At 43.6% G+C, this 12,047-nt stretch overlaps 1 protein-coding gene across 2 annotated transcripts in view; it reads right to left on the bottom strand.

Moving 5' to 3' along the window:
- The window catches only part of ENOX1 (ecto-NOX disulfide-thiol exchanger 1), a 2,146,160-nt gene that overhangs the window by 1,402,753 nt on the left and 731,360 nt on the right, over positions 1 to 12,047 (bottom strand). For both annotated transcript variants that reach the window (XM_069205418.1, XM_069205419.1), the window contains one exon: positions 4,802 to 4,931. The gene's annotated coding sequence lies outside the window, so the exon portion shown is untranslated. The remainder of the gene's footprint in view (positions 1 to 4,801; positions 4,932 to 12,047) is intronic.

Raw genomic sequence — 12,047 nt, 5'->3', positions numbered from 1 at the left:
CCTTCGGACTTAGTCTTTTTTTTTCGCGGTGAAAATCCTTCGACCGTGGTAAACCTGGATCTTGATCCGACGTCCTTGGAGCCCTCATCGGATACGCTAGCTGGGAGGTCCCGGTCAACTTTCTACGTTCGGACTTCGTCTCTTTCTTGGAGATTTTCTTCACCGAGACGAACCTGCAAATTAGGGTGGCTCGCGGTTGATGCAAGCTGGTTAGAGTTGCCGCAGCGGGTCGGTCCCTCTATGGAGCTTTTTTTCAAAAGTTCTCCAAACTTCTGGCTCATCTCCCAGATGTTCTTTTAAGGTTCTTTTTGGGGTCCACAGCTCACCCCAAGGCTCCAGAAGCTCTAAGAAGATCCTTGGGGGTGTGGACTACAACTCCCAGAATGCACCTGGGCAAACTCCTTTTTGGCCACTGGACAGTGGTCAGCTGGTTGATTTCTTCAGGAGTTGGTGCAGGGGACTCTGGTTAGCAATTTGTCACCTGTAGCAAACAGAGAGTCCCTCCTTGAACCAGTTGAAGCCAGGCAAAGTCCTTCTTGTGGTGAAGCCCAAGTGTGCAGCTGGTGCAGTCCTTCAGATTGCAGGGTCCAGGTGAAGGACAGGGGTCCAGAAGGGCAGTCCTTCTTCTCCTTTGGTTCTTCCTTGTTGGAATCTGATGTGGATCTGAGGTGTGGGTGCAGGTCTGCCAGTTTTATCCTTGCTCCTGGGTGAAAAACAGGAGGGTCCTGATTCTCCAATCAAGAGCAGGGTCCTTCCCCCTCTGATGACCACTTCCTGGGAAGTGTGGCAAAAATCAACCCCAGGAGAAAACATTTCTCACAAATCCATCATGGATGAGAGTGATTTTTGGAGGTTACATCTGACTGAGCCCACCTACTGGTGTGGCTAAAAATCAAAAACTCACCCCTCTCCTGCCCTCTCCTAATCTAATCAAGGGGCACCTAGTTGTCTGGGGTTGCAGGATGTGGGGGTGTTGCTGGGTTGCTCCAAATGTCCTTCTCTCCCTTTGAAGACCAGTTTGGCAGCCCTCCCCCTTCCTGCCTCACCATCTGCTGAGGGGAGATCTCCTCCCACAGGCACATCTCTTTGTGTGAAGCCAGGCCACTTCACACCTCATCAATGCAGCCTGGCCAGGCTGCCAGAGGCTGGCCATTCAGAGCACAGCAGCAAAAACACTGCAGGGCTGAAGTTGGCAACTTTTCAGGTAAAGTTGAAAACTCTTTACCTGAACAAGTTATATTAAATCCCACAACTGGAAGTTGTGGGATTTATAATAACAATTAATTTGATACCAAACTTCTGGTTTCTGTCACTTAAGGGGACTATTAAAATTAAAATAAAGTCTCCCCATTCTAGCCTATGGAGGCCATTCACTACAATGAGGGAAAAACGAATTTGGCTGTTTTACCTCACCAGAGCTTATAAAACTATTTTTATAAGGTCCCTGCTTATAGTTACATGGGGCAACTTATATGTAAAAATATGAGTGAATGCCAAAGTGTGTTTATGGGTGTAAGACTATGTGTGACAATGTATGACTGGTTGTGAGAGTAAGTGTGAGAGCCTCAGTCTTGGTGGGTGTGAGAGGGAGTGTGACAGTATCTGCCTCAATGTGAGAGTGGGTGTAAGAGTATCTTTCTCCAAATCTGAGTGTGAGACTGTCTGCATGGGTGTGAGGGTTGGTGTGAGAGTGGATGTGACAGTGTCTCTCTGGGTGTGAGAGTGGACGTTAGGTTGTTTGTCTGGGTGTTTGAATAGGTGTATGAATTTATATCTATTTTTTGTTTTTGACGTTCCGCAAAAATTTGCGGATCCACCTGCAGATTTACACTGGGGGCTGTGCTGAGCTCTGCTGATGAATCCGCTGATCTCAGAAACCGTCAAAAGAATATAAGGCATTTGAAGACCATTTTAACTTATTCATCACAAGTATATAACAACCATGTGGTCAGGGAACCTCCATCTCAACCCCATCATCTACATTCAACCAAGATTTTAGCCCCAGAGACTGTTTCCGTATGAAAAAAAAAATGGTGGCCGCAACATTCCTGTCAGCATGCAGTCAGCCAATCAGATCCTCCCTGTAGCCCGTGGATCTACGGATCAATCCACGAGGAATCTGTCGCAAATCCCCGGTGCTAGATATTTATATTTTTGGGCCTTAAATTACTCAAAAACTGCTGAACAGATTTACACCAAACCACAAAAAGCGTAATCTGCAGAAAATGATCTAGCTTTGTGCCAAATTGAGTGTAATTCCATTCAACAGTTCGGTTTGCAGATATGTCTAAAGAATGAAAAAGAATGCAAAATTCCCATAGACACAGAATGGAGAAAAGTGTTTTGGGACCCCCCCTTAACTTCAGTCCCCGCTTCACGGATCACTCTGAAACTTTCAAGACAACAGCTAAACTGACCAAACCAAAGTATATGTTTTGAACATTTCATGAAGATTCATTGAGCAAGGCCAAAGTTATTGGCAAAACAAAAATGATCCGTCTATGGAAAAAATGGTCCTAACTATAACTACCTAGTGGCGACCGCCCCTAGGTCATACATATATATATATATATATGTGTGTATATATATATATATATAGAACAAAAGTAGCTAAGGCACCAGTTTGGGATCCATCCAAACACTTTATTCCAGAGTGAACAACAACTCTCCTTTTCCTGACGCGTTTCGGCTCCAACTGCCTTGATCACAGGTGAGACAATGCAAGTGATCACAAAGCCAGTGCTTTTTAAATTGCTGATCATGTGACCTGATAATCACGAACTCCATGTCCCAAGGTGCACCATTCCATGTTCTTAAACTCTGGTGCTGAATCATTGTACTGCATGAAATAGCGTTTTAGGCACCAAAGTTACAATGTATACTGGAAAAGTGTCCTTGTTTAAAGTTGTTGCCCATATTCCTCTCGTTATAAGGAGGTCCCAAACAGCTAGAAGGGAGGTAAAATACCTCTCTCCCATCCCTTGCTCACCTCAGTTTGACCTTCTGTCTCGGATAAATGCCGTGGTTCTCACCGAGGAAAGCGGGTCGGGCCCCTTCAATATAAATCTTTGTTCAACACGCTCCATTAAGGGGCCACAGACCCTGACAGGGCAGCCTCCGCATGAGGGCGAAGCATCCATCTTAACATAGAACAAAAGTAGCTAAGGCACCAGTTTGGGATCCATCCAAACACTTTATTCCAGAGTGAACAACAACTCTCCTTTTCCTGACGCGTTTCGGCTCCAACTGCCTTGATCACAGGTGAGACCATGGAATGGTGCACCTTGGGACATGGAGTTCGTGATTATCAGGTCACATGATCAGCAATTTAAAAAGCACTGGCTTTGTGATCACTTGCATTGTCTCACCTGAAGCTGAGTTTCAACATGGCTGCCAACACTTGTTGACAGCCAATCAGAGCTGTGCATTTCCCTGCACAAGCTTGTCATTATTTGTGAAGTCGTCACAGCCAGAGATATCTAAATGTATTTTCCCTTTAATACCTCCAAGACTACTGAAAGGATTTACACCAAATAAGTGAAAGCCCGATCTTCATACTGAAAGTTAGCTTTCTGCCACATTTGGTGCAATTCCGTCTAGCGGTTCGGGCTGTAGTCTTGTCTAAATGTCCTATGGGAAATAACATCGGAAATGCTACTTTTTACACCCTCCCTTTTCTGTAGGCCCCGCTTGACAGATCACACTGAAACATTCCATGCACTTTTTTTTTTAGACAATTTTGTGAAGATAACTACCTAGTCGCAACTGCCACTAAGTTTATATATATATATATATATATATATATATATATATATATACATACACTTGCCTGTGAAACGCTTACATTTTTGATGTAAAGGTATGCGTGATAAAGACATATTTGTTGTAAAAATATGTGTGGTAAAGACTCATACGTGGTAAAGGCATATTGTTGTAAAAGTTTTCGTGGTAAAGGCTTGGGTGGTAAAGAAGCATGAGTAATAAAGACGCATGCATTGTAAAGCCTGCATGGTAAAGGCATGTGTGGTTCTGACCACTTTGTTAAGTCTTGTTTTCCGGACACAATTTCTTCCCATAAACTAAAATGAACTATTAATAAGCAATACATTAGAAAGACCCACCTGTACTGACCAAACACATTGAAACCATTTAACCATGACTGAGGTCAGTGAGATCTCTGAACCATACCTATACTGCACTAAGACCCTGAAAAGGCTACGATGTTGCACAAATTAGCAGAAATGTCTTAAGCACATGCTGAAAATATACAATGAGGTAAAATAAAATATAGTACAATATACCATTGCATTAATTCCCATAAAACACAAAAGGAAATAATGTAAACGTCAATAAACCAGGCAACCATGACCAACCTATTGCACTGCTAAGCTTCCAAGAACAACGCACTCAGCAACCAAGCACTGGACAGAAGTAGAAAAGGCATGGCTTCTTTCTGGTGACAACTGGGCACAATACATGCCTGACGCGAGGCACGGAAATGGAAGTTAGTCATGTTAGTTGGACTTAGGCCACTGAAATATATTAGAAGCCGGAATTCTAACTGTATGATTGGTTGCACATATGAATATGCTACTCATCAGCGTTGCACACATTCTTGAAAATAGGAATAAGGGATGGGTTACCGCCAAAAACAGGCTCGAAGAAATTCCTGGACTCCGGCCCTCCATTTCCACTCGCTCAAATACTCCCTCCGCTTATTTAGGAAAAAATGGTCAGTAGGCTGTTAATTTCTGTGAGGAAACTAGTCCATTCCACTGCACACTTCTACGAACTCACCCACCGTAGACTTAAAAGGCCTTCGAGGTGCTCACATTGCGCCTTGCCCCAGAGCCTGCTGCTGATAAATCTGGTCCCCTTTGGTCGCCTGTTGAAAAATGTAGCCCCCTTCGGTCGCCTCTGGTCAGACTGATCTGAAAAGAAAATTAATGATGTTTCGATTTAGAATTTGTGTACGGATTGCATTCTGCTACGCTATTGTTCAGCCTTAGAGAAGGTCGTGAAGGCTGCAAATTTTACATTTAAAATGTTTTCTCTGCATGCACATGATGAAGAAAATTATTAAAGAAATACAATAAAAGTGACCAAGACAATTAATTGATTTACACATAAATGCTAGTCCTTAAATAGAGTCAAGAGCATTCTTCATACAATATTATCTAGGATTGTTTTCAGACGGGTTTATCGGAAGAAATCCAAGATTACGACTCCCACAATGCACTTTGCAAGTGAATGCCCATGACTGGAAGCTTCAAGCCACAGTATAGAAAATTAGCAGATGAGTAAAAAAAATCTGAACGAATCTATTCGAACCACTGGCTTTGTTGTTTTAAAGAATGGATCGGTCGGATACAGAACACATATGCAGCACGCGTATTTATTGAACATAATTTTCAGTGTGTAATAAACATTAAAAAATATATATAATGTATTGAAACACATTAAAAAGTAAACCGATTTTCATTATATTTTTTACACACATGGCTTTAGGTGGGCTGGGTCCTGCAGGTGCTCAGCACCGCCAGTTTTTTAAAGGGACCCTATCGGGCTCTGTTTGAATGCCCTGGCCTCCTTGTACCCGGACCTGGCAAATAAATCTGTTGGGCAGGCCTAGCAACCATGGATCACACAACACTACGTGTGCCACGGACAACCCTTCATTTGGTGTTTTGAAGGCATTCCCGGCAGCCATGCTGCTTTTCTTTAGGGGTGAATTCCCAAAGCGGGCAGTCGGCCGCCACCCCATGGTCCGGTGCATGAGTGCCAGGGGTGGGCAGTTCTCTTGGAGGTCAACAATATGTCCAGACTGGCCACCCAACTCCCTCCAAGCCTACCTGCTCAGGCCACTGTTGCACAAGGCTGGTGTGAACAGGTTGGGTGAAAGAACACAGTGCTGTCCTTAGAGATGGAGGGAGACCAAATTCCAATAGTTAACCTACCTGCACAAGTCCCCATTTTTCAGACTGTTCAGGAAAGATCTTTGCTTTATCTAGAAACATCATTGACTTACAATTCAGCAGAGAGGGTTAATGTGTCTGCTGCAAAACTAAATGTGTTAAATGCAGAACACAGATTTTTTTAATGTAGATAGATCAGTGGGTCACTGCTTTTATCTTAGCGGCCTTTTTGTTACTTGCAGTTCATAAATTACAATCCTTCCACTGTGGCACAGTGAGCTATGAATTATAATCAAGGCACTGAATACAAACTGCAAGGCATAGGAATAGCACTGCATTATATATTTAACATAATCTTATTCTACTCTAAGGTTGCTAAAAAGGGCTCTTTGGGTAATAATAAAGTCTTATTAGCAGTGAATAATAGGCTGGTTGTATTAAAAACAGGGGTTGGCAAAACCAATAGGTCTCAGCTACGCTACCTATTGGCTTTGTCAATCTTTTAGTCACGTTGCACATGCTGCATGGAAGAAAGCACTACGACGCAGCCCACAGTGCCACTGTCGTAGTGCTTTTTTGTGTTATGGTTGGTGGGTGGGGGCGAGCAGTGTTAACGGAGGTGGCGAGGTAAGCAACTTTCTCTGCTCTGTATAAGCAATGTGGCTAAAGCACTTTGGAATCTCCTGCAGCTACCCCGTGCAATATCCTGTGAACCTCACCTTTCTTGGTGGGTGTGGTGGTGTTTACAACCGAACCCAACCAGACTCATCCCTGGGCAGACACCGTATGGAAGAAAGTGAGTCAGGGGCTGCACCCGGCAGGGATAGGACTAAGGGCCATATGTACAAACACTTTTTCCCATAGACACAGAATGGGGAAAAACCTTTGCTACATCTGGCCCTAAATTCTGTCTTCAACCTGAGAATGCTATTTTGAAGATCCCTGTGCAGTTTTATGTGACTTTCATTACTTTTGAGAAAAGTACTGCAAAAAGGTAAATACAGACAGAGACTCCAGCTCTCCTTATAATAAGAGTATCACAAGCACTGCACAACCCATTCGACTAGGGTTGTGACATCCTTGGTACTCCAAATCCAGAAATGGGAATTAAAATAAACGGGAAAGAGGAAAATGTGTGTCTGATGACTTTGGCTAACGTCTCCAGCTTGCTCTATGCGTGATAAAAGGAACGCAGAGGCCACAACAAATATTTTTGTGATGGGTTTTAGTTTGGTAACAAATATCTTAGCCGGTTGAATAGTAACGACAATCAAAATGTTTCTACTCCCTTGTTTATCATTCTCTGGATTTTACTGCTATGTTTATAATGACAAAAGTCGATACACTAGGACAAGGGATAAAACAAAGAGAGTACTGAAAGTGGACGTTTACATCTTTAATGACAGTGTCCATGTGTACAGCGCTTGAAAGCTGCAGACCTCTAATCACTATAGGATTTCAAAATTATTTTGAGTAGCCTATGTGCATTTGCATCATCACAAAAGGGCTGATAAGTTACACGAACAATTGCCAACTTCACCTTTTTAGGGCGGATGCCTCCCACCACTTCCACAAAGGTTGACATTTCTCACTTTTTTTCACTTTGTCTATCCTAAAACATTTAGGGGCAGATTTAAGATAAGTGACGCTGCACCTAGTGCAGCGCCACTTTCCTTGCGCCCCTTAACGCTCCCTTACTGCCCCCATGTGTGCACCGTATTCATAATACGGTGCACCATGGCGCAGGGTAAGGGACAATAGCGTCATATTTTTTACGCTATTGATGTACTCTGCAGGAATAGTGCCAAAATATTGGCACTACTCCTGCAGAGTACATAGGGGCCCATTATAAATAATGGAAGCCCCCTTTGAACGCCTGCTCTGAGCAGGCGTTAAATGTACCGAAACTAATGGCGCAAGGAAATCTCATAGATTTCCTTGCGCCATTTTTTCAGCCCCTCTAACAGGGGAATGCCCCCTGTGCATACATTATGCCTGGCATTGGCATAATGTGGTGGAAGGGTGTACAAAGTGGCGCATTGCATGCATTGCGCCACTTTGTAAATATGGCACGGGGAAAATGCCACTTTAATGCCACCTCAGCGTAAATACAATGATGCTACGGCGGCGCTAAGTTGGCACTAGGGGCTCTTAAATCAGCCCCTTAGTTTTCTGATGCAAATCACTAGGCAAACACAGCGCCCTTTTTCTACTGACAGGTCTCCCTGGGAGGCACAAATACTGGTCTTTGCAGACCATTTGCTTTCCCCTGTCTCTTTTGCCTATTCTGCTCCTCCTTCTCCCTCAACACTTGCCTTCTTCCATTCCACCCCAACCCACCGCAGAAGCAAACTTGGCGATCAAAACACCACTTTCACAGCAATTGGGACTAAATGCGATTAGGCAGGAGGTCATGGGCCTGAGAGGACTGTGAGGAAGTGGCAAGGAAGGAGGTGAGTAAGACTGTAAACCCGTTTCCCCCCCTGCAAAACAAATCACACTTTGAGGCATTCTAAGTTAGACCCTATTCCACCCCTAGCTTCCTCTCAGATAAGAGCTTTGATGATGCCTTTAGTTGATCTATGGAGTCTCTTACCAGCAGATAGCTATCGACTCAAAGCAAAAAACAGATTGCTCTTGAAGGTACAAGTGTGAGCGAATGTAGGCCCGGGAGTTGAATGAGAAAGGGTACAGAAAATGTAGGATATTGTGACAAATAATAGTTAACCAGGAAAGGCAGGACAGACTCAGAAAATACTACCATCAATTTAGCTCTTATCAGAGAGATCAGGCACCCAGCACGCCTGTCAGTTTACCATAAATGTATCTTAATTCAACATTTATATTCCTAGATTTGTATATACTTTGTTGTTTTTATTGTTCATGGTACTTAAATAAACCTTTTTACTATATTATTATCATTGCTGAATACAACTTTATGATTTTCTTAAGCATACAATTCTAGTTATTGTGATATGTAGGCCATGCCCCTTTGCCTGGTTTGTCACGCTCCTTCTACACAACCGCCCAAAGTTTTTTCATCCCACTTAAAGCCCGTCTGCTCATGTACTTAGACACGGAAGACAGCCTTGACCCCAGACCCATGTAAAGAGCAAGAATAGTGTCAAAGCATTTTACTTCATGTTCTGTTCTGCTTCAAAAAACATTTGCTCAATTGTATTTTACACAAGCGGCAGAAACTGGAATTGCACAGATTTTTTTCTCTAATGAAAAAGTTATGTGCTACACTATGGCCCATGGTGTCCTGCTGACATGGAATTACGTAGCAACCATTTTCACAGTCTGGGGGAGATAACAGTCTGGACTGTCAAGCATTGTTGCTTTGCTCGAAAGAAGAGCACGTGGCTTAAAGAAACAAACACACACGGATGATTTGCCACACTCGCTAAATGTTTGATTGACTGATTGATTCTTGTAGTCAATATTGAGCTATTCAACCACCAAACATAGCTCCTAAAGAGCTGGATATTTATTAAATTATCAGGGGATGCCATAGAAGTACAAGTACAATCAATCTAATTGGAATTAATCTATATATCCATAGGCTATTTTGGAAATCTAGCACGGATATGCCTTTCCTGTACACTACTATTGTGATAAAATGTATGTACATTTTGGCCTTACTTCAAATGCTTGTAACATGATAATGTAACACATTTAAATTCAAGTTACAAATGATATGCCTTTATTTATTATAACCTATTATTAGTGCGGAATGAGTTTTGTAGTTTAAGCATCCCTAATAACAAATTAAGGCTTTTGTTTCAGAACTGCCAGAAGAACAGAATTGCCTTATATGGGTGCTACTCACTCCAACCAAACCTGTGGTTCCCCCAACTCATTTAGAGTTAGTGAAAACTCCACGTTTCAGACGGCACGTCTCAGTTAGGTCACCATCTGAAACAGTCCACTGCCCGCAAGCCTGCCACAGGAGACAGAGCTACTGAGGCCCTCATTACAACTTCGGCGGTCTTTTGTAAAGACTGCTGAAGTCGTGGGTGCCCAAAGACCGCCAATGCTGGTGGTCCAAAGATCGCTGTATTTGGACTCACCCAAAGATTTCCACCCATTTAAGGGCGGAAATTAAACTGTCAGCCTGACCGATGGCGGGCGAGAGGCAGTTCCACCACCAGCACGTCACGTCAACAGGACTCCGCCCGCTGTATTACGAGACGTAATACAGCACAGCAGTTCCTGCACTGCGGTGCAGCACTGGCGGTGGAAACGCCGACACCCATCCCCTCCCAGACAACCACCTCGCCCAGAAAGGTAGGTGGACGATCCAAAAGGGGGAGGGTTGTGTGCATGTGTGTGGTTTGTGCGTGTATGTGTAGCGTGTGTGTGAGTGCGTGCATGTATGTATGTATGTGTGAGTGGAAGGTGTGTGTGTCTGAATGGAAGAGGAGGGTAGGGAGAGTGTGGGGGTGCGAGTGAGTAGGTGTGTGTATTGGGATGCATGCGAGTAGTGGTGTTTGTATGGATGATTCCTGGGTGCGTTACCACCAGGGTTTTTGTGGCGGGGTGACAGCTGTAGAAAAGCCTGGCAATTTGCTGCCTCTTAATATGGCCGGCAGTCATAGGCCTGCCGCCGGCCTGGAGGAGCTCACTGCCAGCCATGACTGTCAGACCAGACCGGCAGGACTGGCGGCATTGTGGTGGTTTGGATTCGGCCAAACTGCCAGACTCGTAATGCGGCGGTCTTTACCTCCGGATCTGCAGTGGTAAGACCGCCACCGCAAGTGTGTCGGTCTTAAGACCCCCACAATCGTAATGTGGGCCTGAGTGTCTGAAAGTCATCGCAATGGAGGGTGGGCCTTCCAACTCTCTTTTTTCCCTGTCTGTGACCACTATGACAAGAAACAGTGGTCATGCACAAAGATCCCATGCTGTGCAAGACAACTACCTCCACATCAGGGCCACTGAAATTTAGTTTTTATGAAATAAATGTAGGCTTTTCGGAGCTTATCTTTCAGAAAAACAAACATGAATGACTAGTATGGTCAGCATGGCACTTGTTTGGCTCTCTGCTCTTCATTCAGTGCATTCACCACATATGATTCCAGGTCTGGTGGCACAGTGAATATGTGCATCAACTACAGGTATCTATGTTTAAACCCATCGTCACAGGTTTGCATCCTTGTTGATACACTTTGCTTCTCAATCCTCTGAGGTCAATAAAATAAGTATGTTTTAGATGGGTAACAAAAACATGTAATTTAGCACCAGGTTACCCTTCAGGGTGAACCTGTGCTTTAAAAATACACATGTTCAGTTATATCACTGAAGGCATTGATATCTCCATCAGGCAGGCCCAGTCCTCCTCTGGGCTGTCAGGGCATTCACTAAATATGGATTGACTCCCACTCGTTCTTATTTGAATGTGTTCTGAGTAAGAGAATGAATGAGAACCTGCTGAGTAGATTCCATTAACCCTTAAAATACACTCCACCCTATTTCAACATCACGCATGTGGGTCTTATACAGTGCTTTATGAATCACAACATATTTAGTTTGCTACATCTAGCTGAGAGATTCCTCAATACTGAAAGTACCAGTTCTGCAAACTCCAGCCCATAAGCTTCATTCATTATGTTCCAGTCTTGTGAGCTTTACTGCTTGAAATATGTCTTGGCCGTTCAGCTTACATGATCTGTAACTAGGAGGCTCTTTGTATGCTGAGTTTTCCCTGTTGAGCTAACCTCATATCCTTCCTGTTAACCGGTTCTCTACAAGAACAAACAAAGCAGTTTCCAGAAAGGGATAATTTATCAGGGACCACCAAAAACGGAGTCACTGATTGTTTCGTGCAACCAAAAAAATTAGGCACTGGTTGTTTCCTGCATCCAGTCCTTGACATCTTTAAGTATCTTGATACTTATGTCCTTTTAATTCATGGTGGTAGCCTATTAGAGGATTGTCTCTAATGTGACTCGAGCCTTCCTCAAGATATGGCCTTCAGGATGCAAAATTATATTTCAGATGAGGTCCCACAATATATTCAGTGCTAAACAAATCTTTCACTTTTTCTGCAATTTATGCATTTTTATACACATTCCAACTGTCTGAATCATTTACCTACTGCCCAGCCAAATTGCATATCCCCTCTGAAGT

Source organism: Pleurodeles waltl, chromosome 8 (genome assembly GCF_031143425.1).
Source record: "Pleurodeles waltl isolate 20211129_DDA chromosome 8, aPleWal1.hap1.20221129, whole genome shotgun sequence".
NCBI lineage: Eukaryota > Metazoa > Chordata > Amphibia > Caudata > Salamandridae > Pleurodeles > Pleurodeles waltl.
The sequence above is the reverse complement of the archived record's forward strand: the minus strand, read 5'-3'. Positions and strand labels throughout refer to the sequence as shown.